We start from the raw sequence: 26,530 nt of genomic DNA on the forward strand, positions 1-26,530 counted from the left end.
CTGTTGGTAGATTTATCTAGTTCTAAGACAGGGAGGTTGAAATTCCCCTATTATTAAAGTTTGGCAGTCTATTTCTCCTTGTAATTCACTCAACTTTTCCTCTAGGAATCAGGAAGCTATCTCACTAGGTACATATATGTTTAGTAATGGTTTCTTTTAAGAAGATGTAGTTTCCTTCCTTGTCCCTTTTAATGAGATTGATTTTTGCTTTTACTTTGTCTGACAAGAGAATTGTTACCCCAGATATTTTTACTTCATCTGAGGTAATCTTTTACCTTTACCCTGTGTGTATCTCTCTGCTTCAGATGTGTTTCTTGTAAACAATGTATTTTAGGTTCCTGATTTTTAATCCATTCTGCTATCCATTTCCTTTTTATGGGACAGTTCATCCCATTCACATTTACAGTTAAGGTTACTAATTCTGTATTTCCCTCCATTTATCTCTTTCCTTTTCTCTTCTTCCTCCTCACCAAAATTTTACTACCTTTCCTCTTTGACTTATTATTTAAACATTTAAATTTATGTTTATTTTCACTTATACCTACTCTTCCCTTTTATGGATTCCTTCTTCCCTTTCCCAGTGCCCCCCCCCCCCCCGCCCTTTCCTGTAAGATTAAATTGTATTTTTAAACCCAAGTGGGAATATATCTTATTTCCTCACTGGGCTAAATCTATTGAATAGAGTTTACACAGCATTCTCCCATTTTCCTCTCTAAAATTATAAATTTTGTGCTTCTTCCCTTGTGCTCTAATATACTTAGTAAGCTCTTATTGTTATCAAGATATCATCACAAATTGGTTACTTGATTGTTTGATAAGCAGCATTGACTCAAATTGCATCAAATTATAATTATAACCATTTTTTAACTTTACCCCTTTTTCAAGTATCTTTCAAGTACACACAATCCTTTTCACAAGCCAAAATATCCTCCAAAGCCACATCATTTCTTGAACTATTTGTGCTTCTCCCCCTGGCCTATTTTCTTTCCCACTTTAATCTCCAGCCCCCCCAAGGTACTTAACACCTTGTTAAGTGAACCAAGGCCCTTTGTCTCTCCCACTTTACCCCTTCTTCCCCCTCTCCCGTATTTTAACCCCTTGCTAAGTGAAGCATCCTAATCTAATTAGCTGAAAATATCTTGAGGATCTCTATGTACTGGGAGGCTCTGGAGGTCTCACTGAGAACTTTACAAATCATTGTAAAGTAATAGAGACATTGTCTCAGGTCCTTGCAGTTTATGATGCCCTCATTAGACAAGGAATTTAACACTTTGATTAAATCCAGTCAGAGTGTAATGAGATACTTAAATTAAAGCTTACACTCCTGCTTTTTTCAGGGGTTTTTATCTCAAACACAGTGATATGATCTTGGACCTCTTCAACTGAGGGACAATACCCAATTAAGCCTATATCCCTTAGGTTCATGCTCTTCAATTATATTCTACTCTCTAATTATCCTTAGAGAAGTAAAGTTCTAATGAGTTAAAATTATTATATCTGCCCTTTTAGGGACTGACATTTGTTTAAAACAACTTTGTTTTTTCAGTCTCGTTCATTTCCGTTTTTTATGTAACTCTTCAGTTGTGTATTTGGCAATTGAATTCTCTGTTCAGTTCTGGTCTTTGTATTGGGAAATTCTGGAAGTCCTGTATTTCATTGAACACCCCTGACAATATATGCTGAATTTTGCAAGGTAGTACATTCTGGGTTGTAATCCCAGTTCCTTAGCTCTCAGAAATATATTATTTCAATTCTTCTGATCCTTCAATGTTGAGGCTGCTAGGTCCTGTGTTAGTCTGATTGTGTTCCCTTTGTATTTGAATTGTTTTCTTTTTGCTACTTGCAATATTCTCTTTTATTTGAGTATTCTGGGATTTGTCTATTACAGCCCATGGAGTTTTTATCCTGGGGTCTCTTTCTGGAGGGGTTCTGTGGATTCTTTCAATTGTTATATTGTTATCTTGTTCTAGTAGATTGGGGAAGTTTTCCCTTATAATTTCCTGCATGATGTTTTCCAGGTTCTTTTGTTGGTCCAGGCTTTCTGGTAGTCCAATGTTCCATAGATTGTCTCTTCTGGATCTGTTTTCCAGCTTATTTATTTTCCCTAGAAGGTATTTTACATCTTCTTCTATTTTTTCAGCTTTTATTTTGTTAGATGGAATCTTGTAGATTCACTGGTTTCTAACTGCTCAATTTTAATTTTTAGGATTTTATTTTCTTCAGTTACCTTTTGTGTTTCCTTTTTTTTTTTTTTTTTTTTTTGCAAGGCAGTGGGGTTAAGTGGCTTTCCCAAAGCCAAACAGCTAGGTAATTATTAAGTGTCTGAGGCGGTACTCCTGACTCCAGGGCCAGTGCTCTTATCCACTGCCACCACCAAGCTGTCCCTTGTGTTTCCTTTTTAAAGGTGCTGAATTCTCTAGTCTACTTTTCACAATTTTCCTACATAACTTTCATTTCTTTTTTCCATTTTTCTTCTTCCTCTCTTATTTGGTTTTTAAATTCTTTTTTAAGCTCTTTTAAGAACTTTTGTATGAGTCCAATTTATAGACTGTTTTGATACTTCTTCTGTGAGTGATTATTCACAGCTTTGTTCTTCAGACATGGCATTGCTATCATCTTTATCTGTAAAGTATTTTTCTATAGTGATTGCTCTTTTAGCTTTTTTGCTCATCTTTGTTGCTGTAGTTCTGCTCCTGGGGTATATGGAGTATAGATCCAAACTTTTACTTTGCTGGGAATGGGGTCTGATCCTTGGCTTGTAGTTGGCCAAGATGTTATCTATGCAGTCCAGGCTTGCCTTTGCAGAGGTTTGTTTCCTCCTTTATGTCCGGGTTCTGACCAAGAGAGGATTACTCCTGGCCCAATCCTGTCTTTTACCCCCAGTGTTTCTGAGTTCAGACTTTGTTTGGGGTTGGAATACTTCCTGCTGGCTTGTTATCCAGCTGCCAGGACTTCTGTTATTGTTAAACTCTTGGGACCTGGATTGCACTGTGGTTAAAGCTTCCCTGCTGGCTTTCCCTGCTCTCCCACTTCTTGGACTTTTTCTTCCCCTTTCCCCCCAAAGAGAGACAGACCTTCACAGAAGATTCTCCATGATGTCTGCAGTTGAAAACTTTTTAAAATCTTCTCCAAGGAGCTTGTTAGCTTCAAGCCACCATCTTGACTCTGCCTGGGAAGTTCACTCTTGACTCCTCCCTTGAAGTCCATAAAATTTGTTTAAAAAAACTAATTTATGGGGCAGCTAGAGATGCCCTTGAGTCAGGAGAACCTGAGATCAAATCCAGTCTGAGACACAATATAATTACCTGTGTGACCTTGGGCAAATCACAACACCACTGCCTTGCAAAAACTAATTTATAAAATAGAAATTATGCGACCCAAGGAAGAGATTAACAAAAAAATGGGAAACTCATTTATTGAATAAATAAAATCAGGAGCTAATTTTTAAAAAATTAGATAAACTATGAGCTAATTTGATTTCAAAAAGAAGTAGGAAAACCATATAACTAGTTTCCAAAATGAAAAAGAACAATTCACAACAAAGAAGAAATAAAATTAATTACTGGAAACATTTTTGCCCTACTACATTTCAGTAAAATATCAACAACTTAAGTGAATTGGAAGACATTTATATAAAATATATAAAATGCTCATGTTAATAATATAAGATATAGTGAAAAATAACCTAAACTCAGAAAAAGAATTTAAAGAAGCCAAATATGAACTCCCAAAGGGAAAAAAAAGAAACTAGAACCAGATGAAATTACAAGAAAATTCCATCAAATATTCAAAGAACAATTCCAATAATACATTTTTCAAAAATAGAAAAAACTAAGAGAATCTACCAAATTCTTTCTATGATACTAATTCTTTCTTATACTTAAAAGAAAGAAATTCTAAATATATACAAACCAATGTCAAGGATCTTCCCAACCTAAATACAATGAAGAAAAGAAAATTAAATTATCCTTCTCAGAAAGAAAATTTGATCCTTTATAGAAGAATCATCAGACAACTGATGTAGTCTGCAATACTCCTTAGTACATATTAAACCAGATTAAAATGTAATTGGGAAGCATTTAACCAAAAAAACCCAACAATAAAACATAAATAACTTTATACTTTAAAACTAAGTCAATATGCAGCCTACAGGGATCCTTATGTTTAAGTGTCTGTCCTACACCTGTGCCATTTCTATATCAGTTTGACATAATTTTCATGGAGTGTTCTCTCTCTCTCTCTCTCTCTCTCTCTCTCTCTCTCTCTCTCTCTCTCTCCCTCCCTCCCTCTCTCTCTCTCTCTCTCTCTCTCTCTCTCTCACACACACACACACACACACACACACACACCTCAGTACTGCAGTTTGTACTGATCCTTTTCCATGAAAGAATACCTTTACTTTGAATCCTTGCAATCAGATCATGTTTAATAATTGATGGATCTAAAAAAAAGGAAAATAAAATCAAATTTCCATTCTCAGAAGGAAAGCTTAGTCCCTACAGAAATACCAGATTATGTGTACCTCTATCAACAGGGAGATTAAAAACCTAGAGTACAAAGGAAATGATTCTCTTTATCCTTCAGGTGAGACAATCAACTGTTCTGGGTGAAAACTCTTCTATGATTTCTTCAGTTAATTAATCCATTCAATTGGAAGCTGAATAATATTTCTAAGTAGTCCTTTTTACAAAGCACATATCAAAATTTCCCCTGTAATCCCTTTGTAAATCCAAGTGAATTTCTTCTGGATTCCTATATCAAAATACCTTTGAAATTTACTCCCAGTGGACTCCTTCCTCTGTAAGAACCATCCAAATTGAGATTCTAATTCAGTCTTTTCTTTACCTTAAAGAAAAAGTCTTCAAAGACCTGTGGGATTCCTCAAAAAAAGGGAAAAGCTATCTAGGATTGGTTACATGGAGTTCCTAGGTAGGCAGGCAAACTTCAGCCTATGGATATGTAACATATTACAATACTAGATAAGTTGTCCAGACACATGGCACAAATAAGGCAAGTAGAGGATTGTTGAAAAATAAAATAAAAAATTAATATTGATGAACTATCATGGTGTGTTCTAGACAGACTACTACTATGTATTAATATTTTAGAGATGAAAAACCCATACTTCTCATATTAGCTGCAATAATACTAGGTGTGATAATATAATAGTTATCAGTACATGAGTAAACAAAAATGGAAACTTTACTTTTGAAAAACTGATCTGATATATAAAGAAACAATCAGAAAAGCTTAACTGCTGTACAACAAAATAGAAGACAAAAAATCTGAAAACAAGAGTAACAAAAGTTTTGGGTAGATTATCTCTCCAGGGATCCTACCACATGTGAAGGGCTAAATATTTATTCAGGATGAGTCTTCACATATAGTTTAGGATGCGAAACAATTATCCCAACTCACACTCAACACTCATACATTGAGGTTGGATCTCCAGAGCTCAGTTATTACTTTGGAAGTATTTACCGAATGTTATAGATTAATAAATGTTATTGCCTCTACCAGTCTGTTTTACCCCAGTGATTGTCATGTAGCATCAATTAGTCAATTAATCAATTAAATAGAGCAGTTAGGTAGTGTAGATCATAGAGTGTCAAGCCTGGAATCAGGAAGACTCATCTTCCTGAGTTGACTTTGACCTCAGATGTCTACGAAATGTGTGACCCTTACTTAACCCTGTTTGCCTCAGTTTCCTCATCTGTAAAATGAGCTGGACAAGGAAATGGCAAACCACTCCAGTATTTTTCTCAAGAAAACCCCAAATGGGGTCACAAAGAGTTGGACACAATTGAAAATGGTTGAATAGCTATCAACTAGTTTTTAGATGAAAAGTATTTATTATGGTCATAAAATGAACACAACTGGTATGAAAATACTGTCCCTCTAAAAGGAACAGAATAAGCATTTATATAGAGTCTATACTATACAAAACATTTTACAAATATTTTCTCATTCGATCCTTACAACAATCCTGGGAGGAAAGCACTATTATTATTATTATTCCCATTTTACAGTTGAGTCAAACCCCATTCCCCAATGGAGTTAGGGGACTTGCCCAGAGTCATAGTTATTAAGTGTGAGAAATGAAAGGTGTTGTTGGTCTTCATAGGGTGTGGAGGGAGGCCCCTTGGAAATCCATTACAAAGGGGGAAATGGCCCCAGGCAGTCACAAAACTGGGAGAGTTCTCCTAATCCCATTCCAAAAATGACAAACTAGATTAGAAGAAACTAGTCCTTAACTGATCAAGAGTAACCTAGTCTTGACCTTCACCTTTGCACATGCTCAAAGAGATCTATCTGTTCTTGCTCATTAATATAATGAGCAGGGTGGGAAAACATATAGGAACCAACTTATCAATTAGATTTGTGACCCCAGCCTGTGGATGGCATGAATGGGTCAGGAACAAAGTCTTTCAAAGTGCCTAAAAGAGCTTGTATGTTGGGATTTTCCTGCCCCTCTCTAACACCATGAGAGAGGTCTGCTATTTTGTTATTTTCATAAAAACCAACTTAATCACTCTGGACTAAGTATTCTCTAGCCATCTATAACATTAAGGGTTTGAGAACAGATTCAAATTCAGCTTTTGGGGCAGCTAGGTAGCTCTAGGTGGATAGAGCACTGGCCCTGGATTCAGGAGGACCTGAGTTCAAAGCCAGTCTCAGACAATAATTACCTAATTGTGTGAACTTGGGGAAGTCACATCCTCATTGCCTTAAATAAATAAAATTAAAAAAAAAACTCTGCTCTTCCTGACTGTACACTGTACTCTAGCTAGCTGCCTCAGTAGGTATGATACATTTTCCTTCCAGTTCATACAGAGTCCAAGAAAAAGTGGGCTCATGTTAAGTGCAAACAGCTTGTAGAAGTCTTTTTTTTAAGCTATTAAAATGCTTTCCTTAGGTATGGTATAACTTTTCTTTCTTTTTTTCCTTCCCTTCCCTCCCCTTCCCTTCCCTCCCCTCCCCTCCCCTCTCCTCCCCTCCCCTCCCCTCCCCTCCCCTCCCCTCCCCTTCCCTTCCCTTCCCTTCCCTTCCCTTCCCTTCCCTTCCCTTCCCTTCCTTTCCTTTCCTTTCCTTTCCTTTCCTTTCCCCCCACTTACATGCAAACAAGTTTTAACATTCACTTCCAAAACCTTGAGTTCCAAATTCTCTCTCTCTCCCTTTCTCCCACCCCACACCTCTCAATGAGAAAGCAAATTACTTGACATAGGTTAAAAATGTGTAGTCATGAAAAATATTAGTACAATAGTCAAGTTGTAAAAGTAAACAACTCGGGGCAGCTAGGTGGTGCACTGGAGCACTGGCCCTGGAGTCAGGAGTTCCTGAGTTCAAATCTAGTCTCAGGCACTTAATAATTACTTAGCCCTGTGGCCTTGGGCAAGCCACTTAACCCCATTTGCCTTGCAAAATCCTAAAAAAAAAAAAGAAAAAGAAACCTCAAGAAAAATAAAGTGAAAAGAAAACTATATTTCAATCAGACACCATCAGCTCTATCTTTGAGATGGATGGTATTCTTTAATATAAGTCTTTCAGAGTTCTCTTGGGTCACAGCACTGTTGAGGAAAGGTAGGTCATTCTCAGCGGATCATCTTTTAATATTGTGCTACTTAGTATACAGTCCATTTCCCATTGCATCTGCTCTGGTACAGTCCTTACTGAGAATGTCCTATTGCTCTGCCCATAACAGAACAGCATTTCATCTCAATCACATACCACAATTTGTTCACTCATTCCCCAACCCCTGGACATCCCCTAGTCTCTACCCTCCCTGCCACCAGAAAAGAGCTGCTATAAATATCCCTATAGGTTCTTTTCTTATTTCATGACTTCTGGAATACAGACCTAGCAGAGCCACTGCTAGGTCAGAGGATAGGCATGGTTTTATAGCCCTTTGGACATAGGTCTAAATTGCTCTACAGAGTTGTTGAATCATTTCACAACTCTTCCAACAGTGCAGCAATGTCTCAATTTCCCTATATCCCTTCCAGCAGTTGCTATTTTCTCCTCCTGTTCTATTAAGCCAATCCAAAGGATATAAGGTATTACCTCAGATTTGTTCCAACCTGCATATCTCTTATAATAGTGAGTTGGAAAATTTTTTTTAAATTATTTAGATAGATTGCATTGATATCTCATCTGAAAACTGTTTATATTCCTTGATCATTTAACAATTGGGGAATGGCTCTTATTTTTTTAGAAATTGATACATTTCTCTACATTTGAGAAATGAGATCTTTATCAGAGACAATGTGTTTCAAAAGTTTTTTCCCCACTGTTACTAGTGTTAACTGTATTCCTCTCCATTCTATTTCCACCACCCTCATTTATTCTATTCTCTCTCTCTTTTCACCTGGTCCTTCCTCAAAAGTATTTTGCATCTGACTACCCCCTCCCACAATCTTCCCTCCCTTCTATCATTCTACCACTCCCTTCCTCCAGCCCCCTAACCTTATTCCCTTTATCCCATACCTTTCTTCTACTTTTCACTTGAGAAAGATAGATTTCTATACCCAACTGAATGTTTATACTATTCCCTCTAGCAGTCAATTTTGATAAGCCTAAGGCTCACTCATTTCTCCTCACCTACCCCTCTTCCATTTCATTGCAAAAGCTTTTTCTTGCCTCTTTTATGTGAAATACTTTACCTCATTCTTCCTCTCCTTTCCCTTTTCCCAGTGCATTCCTCTCTTTCCCATTAACTCCAGGTATGGCGTAGTTTTTCTGAGGTCCTCTTGGTGGCATGTTGAATCTGAATTCAGTCTATTTTTGGGTCCTGATTCAGAGACTTCCATCAACTCTTCCAAAGCTAATGTTAGAATGCTGATGGAAAGATGAGAAGTCCAAATTTTTCAGACAGTTTTAAACCCACAAGATCCTCCTCTGATGTAGGGAGAGGGGAGACTGAAACAGTCTCTTTTCTTTCCCCCTACCAAGAGATTCCTTCTCAGGAATTCAGCTAAAATGGTCTCTCCTCTACAATTCTAGACTCTTGAATCTCTTGGTTTCCATTAACACGATGGCTTTATACAGGTCCTAACCTTCAGTTATTCAGAACAAAATTCTTATTGGATATAGGGAATATACACAGGACTTGTTCAAATTTAGTGACCAGTCAAGATATATTTTTATCAAAAATGTATCAAGTCAGCCTAATTGAGGAGGGTATGATTTTGAACTCATATGTAAAGGAGTTTGTAATACCAATGGCAATTTTTCTCTTTATTAGATATTCTCTCATCTGAGTACTTTCTTTATAAATAAAATTAATTTAAACATTTTATCCCATAACTTAATCAATTTCTATCTTGTTTAAGGTTTAATCTCCATACTTTTCACAACATTTTCTTACCTCTTTCAAAAAAAAGTGGTGTTAAAGCCCTCACCCTTTTTATACTTCCTTCCACTCTGATACTCAGAGTATTTGGTTGGGAGTGGTATTAGAAAATGAGGACCCGGAGGGCAGCTAGGTGGTGTAATAGATAAAGCACTGGCCTTGGAGTCTGGATTACCTGGGTTCAAATCAGGCCTCAGACACTTAATAATTACCTAGCTGTGTGGCCTTGGGCAAGCACTTAACCCCATTTGCCTTACAAAAACCTAAAACCAGAAAAATGAGGACCCAGGACCTTTGGCAAAAAAAAGTTTTTGGTAGGTCAGTGTAGGAGGGAATGAGCCACCAGAATTGATCATGGAAATGTGGATCCTCACCAGTACTAGTTGTTGAATCTATTTATTGTATTCCATAATGGTCTACTTGCAGCCAAAGTTAAAAGTGCCTCTACTATGAGAGTTTTTGAAGTTTTCTTGAGTTCACCTAGGTCCCAAATCTATTCCCCATGCTCTGATTTCCATATCTAGAAGTTTGCTTTTTTTTGCTTATTTACCTAGTTAATAAAACAGAGGATAGAGCACCAGACCTGGAGTCAGGGAACCTGAGTTCAAATCCAGCCTCAGACACTTGATAGTACTAGTACTTGATAGACCTTAGACAGATCATTTAATCTCATTTGCCTCCCATCCAGGGCCATCTCCAGTTATCCTGATCCATATCTGGTCACTAGACTCAGATGGCTCCAGAGGAGAAAGTGAGATTAGTGACTTAGTACAGCTCTCCCTCACTTAAATCCAGGTCATGCGCATATCATGGCATCACCTGCCTAAGGTCATGGTCTTCTTGGAGAACAAAGGACAAATAAACAAAATATGGAATGGTATTTAGTTGTCTGGTCTTTTGAATTGATGTTCATTAATGATATTGGACTATAACTTTGGTTTTTTCTTTCTCCAGTTTAGATAGTAGGAATACATTTGCTGCCTAAAAGGAGTCTGGTAGAATGCAGTCTCAATTTTTGTATGAAGTATGTGTACGAACTGTTCTTTGAAAGTTTGATAGAGTTCTCCTGTGAATCCATCAGATCTAGGATTTTTTCTTTTGACTTTGATAGTTTGGGTTTTTTTTTTTTTTTTAGGTTTTTGCAAGGTAAATGAGGTTAAGTGGCTTGCCCAAGGCCACACAGCTAGGTAATTATTAAGTGTCTGAGGTGAGATTTGAACTCAGGTACTCCTGACTCAAGGGCTGGTGCTCTATCCACTGTGCCACCTAGCTGCCCTGACTTTGATAGTTATTTAATAGCTTGATCTATTTCTTATTCTGTGGTAAGATTATTTAATATCATTCTGGTATGATAATTTGGGTATTTTAAATTTTGAAGGTATTATTCTATTTCTTGTGTGTTTTCAATTTTATTAGCATATATCTGATCATTTTTGTTCTGATTATTCTTGTTTCTCTAGTTTTGCAGTGATTTCACTTCATTTTCTATTTTATTTATTGATTTTTCTATTCTATTTATATTAATCAGATTATCAGTTTTACTAGTCTTTTCAAACATGCAGATTTTAGTTTTATATATAGATTTTTAGTTTCCATGTGTTTATTTTCACTCTCATTTTTAATATCTACTCATCTGTACTTGTTTTAGTTTTTAAGTGCATATTCATTTAATTAACCTTTTCTTTTCCCTTTGAGGATTGCTTGAGCTACATTCCAGAAATTGTGTTGTGCTGTTTCATCATTATTATTTTCTTTTACATGGTCATTAATTTTTTCTATGATTTGTTCTTTGACCATTATTATTTAAGATTTCATTAAGTCTCCATAAATCTTTTGTTTGTGAACATTTGCCTATTTAAAAGAGAACAACAGTTAGAAATTAAATATTTCAAACTGTACATTTCCTCAAACTGCTAGGCTCAGACTGATCTTCTCTCTGGGAGGATTTACAGGGTTTAGAAAAGTGGGCTCACAGCTTTTCAATAGGTGTTTTATTATTTCATTATGACTTGTGTTTTAATGATTATATACTGTTCATCTGCTTATCCCTTCTACACTGAGTAGATGCTATATAGCATAAGTATATTTGATTACTCCTTTGTAATTGAAGCCATTATCCTACATTTGTGTAACCAGACTTCTCTGAAATTCAACAAGTATGGAAAGGGGGCAAGGTTTCACTAGTGGTAGGGGCTAAAAGCTAAGTTCTTCAATGAGTCATTGTTGCCCCTCAGGAAGAGCTGCAGATGAGGTGTAGAAGACTGATAACCCTCAGGAAACCATAGAGAAAATGACAATTACCCAGCATTTCCATCCAACAGGGAATGTGCAAACCTCCAGGATGCAGACTTACTGAACTCCTCAGTGATTTATTATCAATATAACTGTACAAAATTTTCTGAATACAGACAGAAAAATCCCATAAACTATGTTGATGAGTTAAAACTTAGGATCTTCATGGTCTGAAGTGACTTTCATGATCTGTATCTTTGATCCCTTAATTATTTCCCAATGCAGGATAAACCAATTAATTAATCAAAACAAGCTTCCATTATATGTTTATTAAATTGTCAAGATTGTGCTGAGATCTGGGGAGATAAAAACAAAATTGAAATAACCCCAGCCTTCAAAGAGTTTACATTCAACCTAAACAGCTAGGTGGCACAAATGGATAGAGTCTCGGACCTGGAGTCAGGAGACTTGAGTTCAAATTCAACCTCAGATATTTACCAGCTGTTTGACCCTGAGTAGTCACTTAACATCTGTCTGCCTTGATTTCCTTGTCTCTGCAATGGGGATAACAGTAGCACCTACATCACAGGGTGATTGTGAAGATCAAATGAAATAATTGTAAAGCTCTTACCATATTATTATGTGTCATATAAATGCTTATGGAGGGTGCTATATAATTGCCTATTCTCTCCCTTCTTGCATAGAATGGAAACAAAAATACATAAAAATAAATACAAAGTTAGAAGGCAATACTTTCTACCAAAAAATTCTGAATTTCTCTCTTATGTTCCTTATGTTCATATGTTCTTTTTGGTCATAGTTACAACACAATCTACTTCTATCACTGTGTTTTATTACATTATTGGGGTGCTTGCACCAATCTATCAGGATCACTGAATTTATCATCTTTTGTCTTTCTGGGAGTAGGAACTAAGGCTACTTAACCCATTTCTCAGTGGACTTTTCTTGAGCTCCAGATTCCAGGTCTAGACAACCAGGAATCATTTCTTGCCTTGTTTCTGCAACACATACGAATGAACATTGGTGACATTTTCTAGGAATTTTGGGTGAAACTTGACTCTTTAGGAGTCAGAATTTCTATTCAAAAGGTCATATTTCATCCATCAGTTCACTGCATCTGAATTTTTCTTTTTTGACTTTTCAGGTCTAATCAGAAGCCCAGATAGTAGCATGTACCTCCTCCCTATCAGCCCAATATTTGTGGGACTACTTGACACCTTCTATGTCTTCTGACTTCTCTCTTACCTCTTAGCCTCCAAACCAGTCTCTCCTCTTGTAGCAGGAGCTTGGAGGGATCTTCCCCTTCATGTTGTCAAGTGCTGACAGATTTAGTATATAGTCAATGCCAAATTATTTCTCTAACCTTTGCAAGCATTCCAATACTATGACATCAAGGTCTTCACATTTCAGAGTATACACCAGATTGAAAACTTGTCCTTTACAACTGTTTAGTGATCTTCTCCTTTTCTCCATTTGAGTCACCTACCACTATTGATGTGTTGTGCCATGTCCTGTCTAGAACATGACAGTTGGATGTGGCAAATCTCCTGGAAAAAAAAATTCTAGTTTGCTATAGTAAAAGTCATACTTTGGCTTATATCCATCTTTCTCTCCACTTCAGCTATAAACCTTTTTTTTCACATGCATTGGACAAAAGACAATAGCGTGAGGTAGAGAGAGGGCTTATTTTGGAGTTAGGGATGGTCTGGGTATGATTCCTGTCTTTAATAAAAATTGTCCATGTGATTCAAGTGACTTAACATCTCAGTGCCCCAGAAAATTCTGAGATTATGAATTGCATAGCATTTGACCAACTGCCAAAATCTATGGGAGTTTCATATGCCAAAGAAACCATAAGTCCAGTTCAATAAATAGAGAATGAATGAATGCATTGTACAACATTTTACACAGTGTTTCCCATTGTAGGAAGGCCTCAAGTTTTGTTTTTTACACCTTATTGAGTAGTTTCTTTAATGAAAATTTTTTCCAATTACATATAATGACAATTATTAATATTCATTTTATTTTATTTTATTTTTTAGGGTTTTTTTTTGTAAGGCAAATGGGGTTAAGTGGCTTGCCCAAGGCCACACAGCTAGGTAATTATTAAGTGTCTGAGACCGGATTTGAACCCAGGTGCTCCTGACTACAAGTTCGGTGCTTTATCCACTACGTCACCTAGCCGCCTCAATATTCATTTTAAAACAATTTTTGAGTTCCAGATTTTCTTCCTCCCTTATTTTTTCCCCTCCTTCTCTAAGAATATAAAACAACTTGATATAGCTGTTTTATATATATATATATATATGTATATATATCTATATGTCATGTAAAACATTATTTCCATATTAATCATGTTGTGAAAGAGGAAATAAACCAAAAGAAAAAGAATGGGAAAAAAAGTTAAAAATAGTATGCTTTGATCTGCATTCAGACTCCATAGTTCTTTCTCTGGAAGTGAATAGCATTTTCCATTCTGGGTCCTTTGTAATTATCTTAGATCATTGTATTGCTGAGAAGAGCTAAATTATTCATAGTTTATTATTGTACAATGTTGCTGTTATACAACGTTCTCCTGGTTCTGTTCACTTCACTTTGCTTCAGTTCTTGTAAATTTTTCCAGGTTTTTTGAAAACATTTTATTTGTCATTTCTTATAGCATGAGAATTCTACTGCATTAAAAATCAACTTGTTCAGCCATTCTGTAATTGATGAGCATCTTCTAATTTTCCAATTCTTTGCCACAACAAAGGAACCACTATAAATGTTTCCGTACATGTTTGTCTTTTTCTCTTTTTTATGATCTGTTTGAGATACCAAATATAGTAGTGGTATTGCTAAATCAAAGGGTATGCACGGTTTGATTGCTCTTTGGGCATAGTTGCTCTCCAGAATGGTTGGATCAGTTCACAATTCCCCCAACAGTACACTAAACATGTAGTTTTATGCTTAAAAAAAAGAAAAAGAAAAAAAAATTAGGTCTTCCTATTTTATCCAGACTGGCAATCTTCTCAGAGATCAAGTCTCACTCTCATTAATTTGGGAGATTTGATCTCCATTTCCAAACTGTGTTGGTTCTCTCCTCCTTAGCAACCAGGTACTTCCAGTGCATTTTCAAAGGTTCTCCATATTAATGTTGAATTTAGTGAAGACAGCTGATCAGCTTAGGGTCACTGTGGCTTCAGACCTCCTGAGTTCAAGACATCTGCTAATCTCAGTTTCCCTGGTATCTAAGTTAAATTAGGTTTTAATACCACACCTAGTCTTAATAAGTATCTTCCAGGAATTCTTCCAGACTCTTAATTCTCTAAGATGCTAGAATATACTACTTACTCAGGTAGCTTATAAACTACAAACAGTGATATATCTGTGAACAAATAGTACATAATAACTAGAATACAATGCACAGTAAAACATTAAAGCATCTACTAAGCATCTGTAAGCACATTACTCTTCCAAATCCTGGATGTTTTTCCCAGAAGAATAATCTGGATCCAGGAATTCTGGAAACTATATGGTTTGACTTTGGTTTAGTTCCCCACCAATGCTCTCTTTTGAACAGATAAAGCATTGTCCATTTTGTGCTTGATTGACTAGGTGAAAAGTCAAAAATTCTGGAAGAACTCTAGTAGAGTTCTTGGGACTCAAGTTGACCTGGTAGAAGGCTGAAACTATTTCTCAGATGGTTTTTAGGCCTTGGCTGTCTTGTCTTGGTATTGACCTCCAATCTTATTTTACACAGTTAATCTATCATGAAATAATGTGAGGGGACTCAGGAAACAACCCCAGCAAGGCCCCTTTGTGACATATAAAAAGTCTCAGAGACATAGTTTTTGGATAATCAATCATTTTATTAATCATGCTAGCATATAATTAAATAAAAGGGGTCAGTGATACTCTTGAATGCCAAAGACCTCTCATGGGAAGGTACTCAATGCTTATATTGGAAGAGTGGGTTCCTGAGGTTAGCAGTCAGCTCTGATTGGATAATAATTAATGAGAAAAATGATTATTATAATGAGATGTGGACCTATTCTAATGAGGATCTAAGAAATATGACTTTATTTATGTCATTTATTTGTTACTTCCAAATCACCCCCACAGCTTTGAGCAAACTAGATCTATACCACCCCAACTCCTAAATCTCCCTGAGTGAAACACAAGCCAAAATTCACCCTAGATTCAGTTCTTTGTAAGGCTTTCTAGTTGGATGGGGCAAAAACTACATGGTCTAGATTGGGTAAATTTTGGGGAAATGTCAGGGATATATATCCAATATTTTTAAATTAATAATCATTTCTCTTACCATGATGCTACCATTGTAAGTCTTCTCTCTTCCTTGACTTTCATATCATCACTCCCTCTTTACCTCTTTTCTCATTTCCTATTTTCACACTCAGACAAATCTCCACTTTTCTATGTAACAGGGGCACTATGTAAAGGGGCACTATGATGGTTACTAAATGCTGTTAAAAAAACCAAAGGACAAACTGTATCAGCTATATGCAGAACTGTATTGCACAAATCATTCCACAAATGTCAAGAAAGCAACTCCAGTCCATTTATTCATTGTACTTCTGAATGACCTACATAATAATTAGTCTTTTTTCCTTAAAAAAAAAATGAGCATGTATAGTACTCAGGAAATTGCGCAGTAGTACTTAAGACATTTCCTTGCCTGCTTCCAACCTGACCCTTCAAAATTACCTCTGAAAGCCTAGGAGGATCAGATTTCTTACTCTGGCATAAAAAAATCCTGTTAGTTGGAATAGAGAGTAAGCCCAGAGCCTATGAACAGATCTGATTCCGTTTAGAATGAATAAAGAGAGGTGAAGAGTAGAGAGAGAGAGGGTGGGTCTATTATGATGAGAATCAAGGAGAAGTCAACTCCATCTTGGAGCAAACCAACTGTCAAGTTAGATCAGAATAGATGGGGCTAGCTACAAAACAGCATGATAGTTTCTTCATCTGTAAAATGATGATGTTGGTTTCTGAGGTCCCTTTTAGCTCCAGGTTCCTGATTATAGATCTCCTAGGGTTACTTTAGAAGTGCTGGTCTTCACATATGTGTTGGAGCTCTGGAAATTAAATTTGGGAATAAGAGGGATATTTATATGGTGTTTTAATGGTTATGAGGTACTTTGCATCCATTAGGTCATTTGACCCTCAGAATTACCCTAATTAGTTTAGGTATTGTCATACTAATTTTATTGATGAGGAAATTGATTGGAAAAATTAGTTAAGTTGACCCAAGTTACATAGCTGCCAGCGCTAGGACTGCACTCTAGATTTTCTGATTCCAAACTGAATGATATTTTTGTGACACTATCTAGTCTCATTTGAACCCCATATAAAGCTGTAAGGTAGTTAGGGAAAGCATTATTATCGTGATCCCTGTCCCAAAGCCCATTGGCATGCAATTGGTTCCTCATTGCTGAAGACAAAAGTCCCTCACTTGCATGAAGGCAAAGCTGGAAATTTACAGGATAGAAAGTTCCAAACTTCTTTAGTAGTATTTTAATAAATGTTGAAATTTATTGGTTTTGCTGTCTTCTTTGAGATTCTTTAGGCTCCAGTTCTCTTTGGTGTTCAAGATTTAAGTCTTTGGCTTCAAGATGGAAGATGGAAGATGCCAAACCCACCCAATGAAGGAAAAGACTGAGGGAAGATGTTCACCATGTCTCTATCCCTGTTGTGCTGCTCTAGAGTTTTGGGAAAATTTCCTCTTGATTGATATCTAGAACTCTCTCTTGGCTGAACTGAGTTATTTCATGCTTTCATGTTCATTGTCTGGTATATATTCTTCTATGTATACTTCTCTGATTTCTGTTTTGCTATGATTTGGATAAATGAATTTCTCGGCTATTTGCTATGTATTCATTTGTGGGTGGGAAAGGGGTCAGAAAGTGATAAAAATGACATTGAATCCCTTCATATCTCTAGACTAACAACATTTAGAGGAGCAGATTACCTGGTACCCCCCTCTCTCCAGGAGTGCAGTTTGGTAATCTCCAATTCTGACTTCCTATTTGCCTTCCTCTTTTAATGTCTCTCTTAGAGAAAGGTAGGGGGAGAAGAAGCTAGAGATATTTATTCTGCCTCCCGTGAGTCACACTTATACAAAAGATACAGCTCTCACGACCTCTAGGCTCTCTACACGTGGGTCCTCTCTTTGTTACATTAGTATTCTTCAGTCAAGGAAACTGAGATCCAGGCAGCTAAGTGACTTGTTCCACATCACACAGCTAGCACAGCTCAGAGAATTTTGGAGCTCCCGGGCTGTGAATTATGCTTTTATTTAGTTATTTAATGAAATGTTATTATGTAGGGGTGGGGAAGAAAGGAGGAGGAAAAGACTGTACTAAGAGAGAGATGGAATAAAACTAGTTGTACTCTGAACAGAGGTCAGAACTCACCCCAACAGACCCTGTTCTTTTGCTCATAATCAACCCTGCCCAAAATGAGTTAGTTCAAGGTCATTTCCAAATATGCTGTGAACATAATTAGAGTTCATCGATAGCAAAATTTCTGACTAGCAGGGTGGACCTTTGCTGGAGGCCCTGCTCCCCTTATTTGCCTACTTGGATCAAAGACCCATGAGCATTGGCAGTAATACTAGGCAGCAGTATCCAGGAAAGGATGGATGGGGGAAGGAGAGAGGGCAGGGCCAAAGGCTGCCGGAAGGTGTGACTTAGATTCATTCATCTAGTGATGCCAAGCCTTACATATATGCAGAGCTATAACCACATGAGATATTTAGGAAGGACACTACCTTATTGATAGATGCTAATCTGGACACTTCCAGTTACTTATATTTATATGGGTCCTATAACCATTTTCAGGACCTCATAGTAGTCTTGAGGAAGAGCATGGTATAGTGTAATGTGCCACTACATTTAGGGTGTGAAGACCTGAGTTTAAATCCCAGTTGTGCTACTTGCTACCTGTGTAACCTTGGATAAATCACTTCCCAGATGTAAGATGACAATGTCTCTAAGGCTTTTTTCCATAATCCTTGTACAACTCACCCCCAGAATTTTCATAAGTAAAATGATTTATAAATCATTAAAGTGTTATTGAAATATAAATTATTGGAAAGGGAAGGGAGAAAAAGTGGGGAAAATAAGATTTAAATGAAATGCATGATATAAAAACAAAAGACTTCAATAATCTTATTTTTAAAATGAATGTGATCTTATTTTTCCCAAGGGAATCCCTCCAGTCACATACATGCAACCTACATAGACTTTACTAAATAAATTCCTCAAATGAATTAACATATGTAAAGTACAAATCTTAAAGTGCCAAAGAAAAGCAGTAGTAAGAATAACAATAATAATATTGGAAACTGAGGAGATGATTATCATTTGGGAAATGTCTGAACAAGTTATGGTATATAAATGTTATGGAGTATTATTTTTCTATTAGAAATTTCTATAAAAAATCATCAGTAACTGAACTTTAGAAAAGCCTGGGAAACTTGTCTGAACAGATGTTGAGTGAAGTGAGCAGAATCAGGAGAAAATTGCAGATACTAACAGCAACATTGTGAGATGACCAACTATGTGAATTCAACTCCATTTGGCATTTCAGTGATCAAGGACAATCCTGAGAGACTTGTTATGGAAAATGCCATTGACATCCTGAGGAAGTACATAGTAGCCTGAAAGCAAAGCAAAGCATACTGTGTTCACTTCTTAAAACTTATGTTTTTTCTTTGCTTCTCCATTTTTTTTCCAGAGAAACAAAGTTCTAATTACTCTCTCATAATGTAACTAATATGGAAATATGTTAAGCACAATTGTACATGTACAACTTTTACCATATTGTTTGCTGCCATGAGGAAGGGGGAAGGAAGGGCTGGTGGTAGAAAAATGTGGAACTAATAAACTTACAAATGGATGACTATTGAAGACTACCTTTGAATGTAATTGGGAAAAATATACAATAATAAAGAAAAAAATGATAATTCTAAGGAATTGTCTACCTGTGGCCTCTAGAGGAATGTAAATTCCTTGAAGGTTTTAAATTTCTAAATTCTAAAACAATAACCGGCACATAGTAGGTACTTGTAAAAGTTTATTGACTGCCAGACTTGAGTCACTTAGCCAATGTCTGAGGCAGGGTCTGGATGCTGGTTTTAGGATTCTTAAGTCCAGAACTCTCTTTTCTTTATCATGCAGCCTCTTTTTCTTTTTTCCTTCTTTCTTTTTTGGTTGAGAATGAGGAGGGTGAGATCTCTTCTTTCCTTGTTGTACGGATGTCCAGTGAGGAAACTCCAATGCAGATGGGTTCTTGCACTGCAATTTAAAAGCCTTAGAGCCAATCTCCTGGCACTGAGAGGTTGTGACTTGTCCAGAGTCATTTAAATAGGATATGTCAGAGGCAGGATTTGAACCCAGGTCTCACTGGTCTCTAAGGCTACCCTCTTTACACACCACAGTAGCTCTGGTTCTGTATCTTGTCCTTTGAAAATTCCTGCATGTGGCTCTGATTGAATGTGGTATCACCAAAGCACTACTTCCTTTTCAGTGGAAAAGGAGGCTCTGGTTAGTGGGGAAGGAGGCCGGCTAGATACCCCCCCCCCCAACACACACAACCAGCTCTGGTATGCTGGAGTTAACTTTTGCTTATTGGGGAGAGCTGGTTGTTCAATATTCAGTATGAGCATGTTGTTTTCTTGATCGTCTAGACTTAGGAACCTGATTGCGAGAATATCCTGAAGGCAGATTATTCTTAAAAGTGTGTTGAGTGCACTTTTCTCCCTGGGCCGATGGTTAAGCATTTCCCAGTCTTATTCCTCCCCCTCGGTCCATCCTTGGAACCCCAAGGCTCACTAAAAGGTTTCTCCATGGAAGGACCTGAGGATGAGAGTAGCTAAGAGACTCCTCTTTCTGAACACCCTGAGGCCCCTCTGATGGGGACTTCTCAACAGGAACTGGAGCTGGTCCAGGGTGAGCAGCGCCGGGACCCAGCGTGGTGCAAGTAGCTTGAGGAAAAGGAAGCGGGGCAAAGGCGAGTGGGGCAGCAAACTGGCCATGCAAACACATCTCCGGGCCAGAGAGCCCAAGAGGGAGCGGGAAGGGCGGGCAGGGGGAGGGCAGACTTGCTCAGCGCAGACTTGCCAGAGACCACAAGAGAGGGCTTTGGCAAGAGACCTTCCCCCTCCTTTTCTCCTCCCCAGCTCCCTTATATTCCGGGCAGAAGGGCTCAGATGAAAAGGCCTTTAATGGGGTGGGGGTGGGGGTGGGAGAGAGAAAGTAGGGCAAGGGAAAGAGAAACTGCCCCGGGTTGCCAGGACAATAGCAAACTGGACGGCAGAGTTCGGGGTGTTGGGACTGTTGGGAGAACTCTGAAAATTAGACGGCTTTTGTGGAGCATTTCCACATAAATTTGCAGCCCTCTCTCCCTCACCGATTCCGCCCTGCCTGCTCTGTCGTGGAGTCCTTTTATCTTGGGGTGTCCACTGCAGAGTGTACCTGGAGGGAAGAGGGGTCCTTTGGCTCCTGCGAAGGCCCTGCTGCTCCCAGTAGCATTCTGGAGGAGCTGGAGGCAAAGCTGCGAGGGGGAGGGGGAGAGGGAAAGATAACGCTAGAAGCCAAGGAAGCTCATTTGAGTTTGCATTTTCACCACCGAAGAATGTGTGCCGAGTTTTGGCAGTGTAACTGGAAATATGCTTTTGCATAGATTGTAACATTATCTTTGGATCTGGAAAATGATATATATTTGTTACCTATATTTTCAGTTGGGGAGCAATCCACTGTTTATATTCTAGGACAGAATTGGGTCCTAAGACCAGGATTATCCTCAATCAGCATTATCACCACCGTCTTCTGTGTGAAGTACCCCTCCCTGCCCTGTCACCCTCCCCACATTACCAGCACAAAGGGTGGAGGTCACTGAAGATAAGGGAAGGGGTTTTGAAGGAGTGGGCTAAGGGTGTACTAGAAAGGCTAGGAAATTCCATGAAATCATCCAGGTGAGAGAGATAAGAACAAAAGGGTGACCCGGCCTCTCCAGTTTTGCCAGTCTGACTTGCAACTGGTCAGGCTGCAACTGGGTAGAAGGCATTGCTGAGAGCCTTTTCACTCATTCCTGGGAATTGTCTAAACGGATTATTGTGAAATGGACCCCCAAATCATCACCATCATCATCTTCATCAGCAGCAGCAGCAGAGGCAGTTGGAAAAACCTTTGTCTATATGAGAGAGTCCAATACTATGAAGCTACTATTTAGTAGTAGTTCTTGAATTACCTGAAGGCAGAATAATAAAAATATTGGGTCTGTCTCTCTGATTCACCACAGTAGACTGGATTCTGACTCTACTAGGATCCTTTATTATGTTTCTTTTTATTTTTTTCAAGGCAAATGAGGTTAAGTGGCTTGCCCAAGGCCACACAGCTAGGCAATTATTAAGTGTCTGAGACCGGATTTGAACCCAGGTACTCCTGACTCCAGCGCTGGTGCTTAGGATCCTTTATTATGGATGAGAAAGTCCCAGCCTGGATACCATGCTAACTTCTCATTGGAAGCCCTGGTGTTTTGAGCTTGCTTTCAGAAAAGGGGAATGCTATTGGGTTTGAAGATGAACACATTGACTGAGAGTGGATGCCTATAGTGGATGTATTAATTTTAACTAGTTTATTTTTATTATTATTTTATTATTCTGATTAACATTTTTTAGAATGAGAACCATATCAAAAATATGATTGAGAAAAATGATCCCCAAACATCCAGATTGAGTTTGTCACCCACAAGGGAGAGAGCTAATCTGGGAGAGGCAAGCAGCTCTCTCAGAGTCATAAAGAGCCAATTGCTTCCTTCCAGAGTGTTGCCTGGTCTTGAATGGTAGGCATCACTGGCAGAGATGGTGAGAATTTGCCTTTTGCTTCTGAATAAGGTCAGACACTTTTTAATGGTAACTCCTGGGATCTTCGGGTGGGTATTTACTTCTTGGTAATTTTTAAAGTGTGTATATTTAAGCAGATATTTGAGAAGCCTTCAGATTTACTTAAAAATTCTATATTTTTAAAGAAAAATTTTTAGGTAACATTTTGTTTTTCTTATTTCTACCAGGAAGTTCTTCCATTAAGAACTGCTGTTTTTCATTGTGATTTTAATCTGATGCTAAAATGGTGTTTATTACTTTGAGTGGTTAGGTGCTAAAATATTGGAATCTGATATATTGCTGTATACATCATGACTATAATCTAAGTCAAAATTATATAGAGTGAATGTTAAATCTTTGGAGTGTTGGTGCAAGTTTTAGCACTGAATACCTATGAAGGACTTTTGACTTTAAAAATACCTGTGTACTTTTATTGAGGGCAAAAGCACTGAGAATTCCATAAATGATTTGGAGGGATGTGAACTTATTAAATATAACAAAGAGGGAACAAAGTCCTACATTTATTTGCAAATAACTTAAATCTGTGGCACTTTCTTGCATACATTAGAAATGGCAATAGAGGGGAATACTACTTGAAAACCAGACCCAAATAATCCCTGTTCTCTACTCTTTATTGAAGAGGGGGTGGTAGAAATAAAATTCAAGTAAAAACTGCTTATAAAGGGAGGGATTGTCTGAAGATGCTGTGAAATGTATATAGGAGAGGAAGTAAACATCTGGAGATAGAGAACAAACTTGGATACATGCCAATATGAACTCTCCCCCATGCCAAGTTACAATCCTTCTCAAGGAACTACCCCATCCATCTGGAGAGAAACTCTAAGTAGTTCAGGATAGGACATGCTATGGAAACATTACAGCAGAGGTAGATAAATGAAGACTTACAGAAAGTTCCAGGGGATTGGCATTCAACTTAGTGCATGGTTTGAAATCAGAAGATCCCTATACCACCATATTAGCTTGATTGCAAGGCTAGAGTAGCAATTAGCCATATAGACAATCTACAGTGAGCTTATGTTTAGATAAATAGATACATACATACATGAATAGGTAGATAAACAGACAGACAGATAGATGTTCAGTCATTTCAGTCATGTCTGACGCTTTGTTATACCATTTGGGGTTTTCTTGGCAAAAAAACTAGAATGGTTTACTATTTCCTTCTTATTTTACAGATGAGGAAACTGAAGCAAATGGGGTTAAGTGACTTTCCCAAAATCTTACACAGCTAGTAAGTGTCTGAGATTGGATTTGAACTCAGGTCTTCCTGGGGTTCTATCCTCTTTGCCCTCTAGCTGTACCAAATGGATAGATAGATAAAACATTCAATAAATTCTTATTATGTATCAGGCACTGGGTAGAAGTCTTCCAAATTTGTCCTACGTGTGGACAGATTCTGTCTTAAGTTAGTAGACAAGGTCCAAGAAGAGTCTAAAAAAGTAGATATTATTAGGATTGCCAAATAAGTCCTTGGCTGCTAGATAACGGACAGATGAAGTTACAGGGACACCAGATTGGTTTCGAAAAGGATAAAAGAATGAATCAAATATAATGTGTCATTGGGCACAATAAAACTATTTGAAGATTTTGGCCAGAAAGGCCTGCAGAAAGAAAACACCTTTTCATGTACAGAAAAAAAGTGTTCAATCATTGGTCAGCCAGACTCAAAGGCAGATACTCATGGGAAGACTGAGAAAAAGAGAATAATGGACAAAATCATTTGTGCTAGGAAGTCAAAAGATCATGGGCCACAGAAATTTGATTCAAGGTCACAGAAAGCAAAGTACAGGGGCAGCTAGGTGGCACAGTGGATAGAGCACCGGCCCTGGAGTCAAGAGGATGTGAGTTCAAATCCAGACTCAGACACTTAATAATAATTGCCTAGTTGTGTGACCTTGGGCAAGTCACTTAACCCCATTGCCTTACAAAAAACAAACAAAAAAAGCAAAACACAACTGTAGAGGCTGAAATGAATTCTGTAAGAACTATTGATTAAATGAGAACAAGGTTACTGGATGCACTCAAGAGAGGAATGCAGAAAGTGTGTTACAGAAGCTGGATGGAAATGAATTGACAGAGAAATGAGCACAAACTGAAGATCCTAAGGTGGAAATCTATTAGTATTCCTGTTTTGGTCCCTTTTTCCTAGACTTAAAGAATTTGGGATGTGAGTGACAATAAAGATTGAAGATATACAACATCTAACTGTCCTGGAAAGTGGTCCTTAAGAGAATTATATTCTAGATATTTCGTGAAAGAAATTTGCAAAAGGAGTTAGTCACTGTTAGATGGATGAGAAGAACTCCCCATATTTTGCTTATGTTGAAGTGAGCTGCTTTCCCTTCCTTGAACTTCTGGCAAGGACAGAAGAAGGATTTCTTTCTCCCTTCTCTCCTTCTACCCTCCTACCCTGTGATATTAATTGACATTAATATCATAAGTATATGTTTCTGGGAGTTATGAACTTGGACAAAAAGAGGAGACTAGATTCATATCCCTGACTACTATCTGCCTTTCTTTTGCCTTTCCTCATCACAGAACAGCAACTAGGGATCGTGAGAAATGGAGAGTTCCAGATTTGACAGTTACCTTGTGAGTTTGAGGTTTCCAGAGTTTAAGATTTGTTTCTTAGTCAGTCTGAGGGATGAAGATGTCCTTAATGCAAGATTTTTTGGAGGACAAGAATATCACTTTTGGAGCCATCCTTTATCAAAAGGACTAAACAAAACCATGTTCTGACTAGCTTGGAGGTCTCAATTTTGCAAGTTGCTTGGATGGTATAGATAGGAACTGAATGCAAAGCATCTGTTCTGCAGTCTCTTGTCTTTACCTTATAGGGAAAGAATAATGAACATAATGGACTCTTTGTCATGCTTTATGTTTTTGTGTTTGCAAATATATGCTTCAGAGTCTTTTGCATCTTAGGTAAGTTTTTTTTTTATAGTGGAGGAAATAAGCAGCTGTTCTATACTTGAAAGAAAGGAAAAAAGAAAGTCATGGGTGTCAGCAATTATGTAGACACCATGGCTCTGGTATGTTCAGATCTGGTGAACATCTCACATGTCAGCTTTAACTAGGACCATTTCCAGTGTGTTCAAAATATTGGCAGAGAACTTTAGGCAGTGAGCTGGGGTGCAATACCTGGTTTCTCTGACAATCCTTTCCTCCTATGTAAAAGCTACCAGGAAGACTGAAGCAATGATGACAGAGAAAATTAAAGACATATTGATGTCTTAAAAAACAATCAGAAAATAGAACTGTGGTAATGCTCTACTTTCTGAGAGAGGAATGGAGGGATCATTGAAGAAATTGCTCAGCTTTAGTCCTTGTACATTCTGATAATGTGAGTGGGTGTGGGATTTGCATATGTAACAATGAACAAATCCACCTAAGTGACTTTCAAACAAACCTATCTTGGAAGATGGGCCACTGGGTAATTGTGTGATGGAAGATCTACAAAGGAGATCCTATCATTTAACAGCATCATTAAGGAACCCTGTAGTCTACATGCATCAACTATAATGGTACCCCAGAAGAATGGGAAGATCCAGACTGTTGGAGACCAAACAAGAGAACTTAGGTGGATCAATATATCACATCATGAATTCATAATGTCCTGGAAGGCTTGCTAGGCAGGGGTTTTCAGTGCTGGACCTGTAGAGTGGATAAAATCAAATTTTTATCAAAGACAGTTCAATCACCACAATTAGACCCTGACATCACAGCCCAGATGTGTTTATAGATGTAGACATGATACAAAAGAGAAAAAAGACAGGGAAAACAGCTGAATTGGAAGACATGCATATTGAGGAGATTTATCTTAGAGATGAAAAATTGCAAGGACATTGAGAGTTCAATATATAAGATATCTGAAAGAGGAGAATATGCTAAAGATGTGGACAACTTCAAACATTATTAATACCAGGGGGAAAATGATGACTAAGAATCGAATCTATCAATAACTGTTGAATTATGTGCTTATTCTCCAATTTTTGTAAAATCTCAATGACCAGTCATAA

This window comes from Macrotis lagotis, chromosome X (assembly GCF_037893015.1).
Source record: "Macrotis lagotis isolate mMagLag1 chromosome X, bilby.v1.9.chrom.fasta, whole genome shotgun sequence".
Classification (NCBI taxonomy): domain Eukaryota; kingdom Metazoa; phylum Chordata; class Mammalia; order Peramelemorphia; family Peramelidae; genus Macrotis; species Macrotis lagotis.